Raw genomic sequence first — 2,979 nt, 5'->3', positions numbered from 1 at the left:
CCACCCCGTGGAGGCAGGCAATCGAGACCAAGCTGAGACATTAATGGCTATTCCAGAAAATAAAATATTTTTGAAACCGCCCGGCACGGGTGAGGCTGTCTGTCTGGTGGTGGGAACAGAACGCCCCCCCCCCCCCCGGGCAAATCCGTTGCCGGTAGGGTAAGCGAGCACCTGAGGACACAGAGAATTCCCTGACCCTGCGGAGGGCGTAGGTTAGTCTGTGCGCACCTGCAGAAGGAGATGCTTCTGGAAAACGTTCCGTTTCCCTGTATCTCGGGACGATTCAGGGAGGTCCCCACGCCTGCGCTGGACAACGCCCCTCTCCAGGCCGGCGGGTCTCATTTGTCGTGGGACACGTGCCTAATTTCCCAGCTGCCCCAGTAGGCGGGTGTGCTTACTGTAAGGTGCGCAGTAGTCACTCAACCCAGCCCAGAAAACGGTGGAAGGAGGAAGGAGCAGACTTGGAAAAGGCCTAGTTATTTATTTCTTTTTTAACTTTTTTTTTTTTTCGTTTTAGCTGAGGAAGATTTGCCCTGAGCTAACATCCGCTGCCAACCTCCCTCTTTTTTGTATGTGGGTCGCCACCCCAGCATGACCAAATGGGGCGTGATATAAGCCCTCAACACATATGACTGACAGCTGAGTGGTATAGGTCCACCCCCCGGGAACCGAACCCAGGCCACCAAAGGGGAGCACGCCAAACTCAACCACTACGCCACCAGGGCTGGCCCGGAGAAGGCATATTTAAGAAGTCCAGTTTTAATTGGATAAAAAAAAAAAAAAATTCCTGTGCTTATAGTGCACTTATTTTAATATGAATGCAAAGAAGGAAAATATGGGGAAATGTGGGCTCAGAGAGAGTTTGGGTGTGTAGGGTCATCCCCAAGAAAAGGATTGAGCGGCGTGAAGGGACTGGGTGGGTGGGGGGGGGCGTGTTCCTTTGCGAAGGAGCTTGAGAATCTTGGGGTGGGGGAATGGCTCGGCCAAGGGAGCAGAGGGAGATGGTCCCGAAGCAGCTGCCTGGGTGGAGACGTGGGGGATGTGTCAGGGGCTCAGAGGACCCCCGAGTAGCCAGTCAATTTCTACATGTTATAGGGGGTGCATCATCCCGAGACGCCTGGGAGGGAGGCCTGAACACGGAGTGTCCTGGGGTGTCCCCTTCACGTCGTCACCATGAGGCAGGTGGGACGCCCCTACTTTCCGTGAATCTGGGAGAAGACGGGAATCCCCCCCCGCTCAGTGGAGGGGCCCAGGGCCTCTCCAGGGCTAAGATGATGCTCTGGACTCGGGCCGTCTTGACTTGCGCCCAGGTCTTCGGCATCTCACCCCTGGGACATCCTGGGGCGCCCAATTTGCAAAACGTAAGCCAATGATAATACGGGCTTCTCGTGGGAGGCCGTTGGGGGTCTCTGGGTCAATAGACGGAAAATGCATTTAACAACTAGGGCGTAACGTAAGCTCTCCTCGTGCACGGGCCGTTGACCGTGACGCTGGCTATCTTCCCTCCCCCCAAGGAGCAGAGTCAGAGAGACGCGGACGTGCGTGATGTCCAGTGACAACCGTGTTGCATTTAGAGGGCAGGACGGCCTAATTAAGTGGCCAGCTGACAAGATAAGAATTTACGCTCTTCTTGGAAACCTCATGTTAAAAAAAAAAAAAAAAAAAAAAAAAAAGATCTTGGACCTCGTCAAAGACTCGGAATGGCAGAGGCGTGTTTCTGTTCTTCCGTGGAAAAGGCTCGGTTAGAGGTTGGCGTGCTGTGTGCCGACGCACCTCTGATAAGGTGGGAAGACACTTATCTCTGAGATTCACGCGAAAACCCTGCACCGGGGTGAAAAACGCACGTGTTCAGATCCTTCCGGATCCTTCCGGATTTGGTTCTCACGGGACTGTCAGAAACCTCGCCCTCCTCCCCTCTGTTTTGGGGACCCCCCTGCCCCACATCCACGTGGCTGCGGCATCTTCCGTCTTCTCGCCAAAAGTTCCCTCAATGGCCCAGGTTAGCCCAAGCCACAAACTCTTGTGTGTTCCACTGCGGGACCCGTGTGTTATAACCCCTTCCGACTCTCCTCCACCTTGCTTTTGGCTTTGTTCCGTTCATCAGTCTGGGTCAGTCCCGTCGTTCTTCTCGGGTGCTGTGCGGGGTGGTTCATCTTCCCCGTTGCGATTGCCGTGCCCGCGTTTCTGCGACTTGTCTTGTCAGTCCAGATCAGCGTGGGCTCCCGCTTCTCTTCTCGGAAGAGATGGGGACGGGACACTGAGGTCGTTTAGTTCAAAACGGTGAGCCGGTTTGCGGAGTTTTCCGTTAGAAAAGGACCGTCCTGGTCTTTGAGCCGCTCAGGAGTAAGGGCTGCGAGTACATTTTAGGGGACACGTGGAATGCTCAGTCTCACAGTTGTAGCGTCGGCTGTTGAGCTCCCCCTGTGCCTTCTGGACGTGAGTTTTCTCATAAAATCCTCGTGGTGACCCTGGGAGGTAGGCGCTGTGGACGTCTCTGCTTTAAAGATATGACAGTGGAGGAGCAGAGAGGTTGAGTTGCATGCCCAAGATAACACAGCTGGCACCTGGGGCTGCTGACAACAGCTTGCCTGCTCATGCCTCTGCATGGGACCGCTCACTCTGCCCCTCTCAGACGAGCAAACAGCCTGGAGGATGGAAAGATTTTGGCAGTAAGCTGGGAATTTGAGGATCTTCCATTTTTCCATCAATTCATCTATCTACCCAACTATCTATCCATTTACTCATCCATCCATCCATCCATCCATCCATTCACCCATTCACCAATCCATCCTTCTATCTAAGCAGCTATCAAACCATCCACCCATCCAGCCAGGCAGCTATCCACCCATCCACCCAACTATCCATCCATCCACTCATTCATCCATCCATCCGTCCATTCGCCCATCCATCCATCCGTCTGTCCACCCTTCCATCCATCCTTCTATCTAAGCAGCTATCAAACCATCCAACCATTCAGCC

Source organism: Equus caballus, chromosome X (genome assembly GCF_041296265.1).
Source record: "Equus caballus isolate H_3958 breed thoroughbred chromosome X, TB-T2T, whole genome shotgun sequence".
In the NCBI taxonomy this organism is placed as follows: Eukaryota; Metazoa; Chordata; class Mammalia; order Perissodactyla; family Equidae; genus Equus; species Equus caballus.
This window is presented reverse-complemented; position numbering follows the sequence as displayed.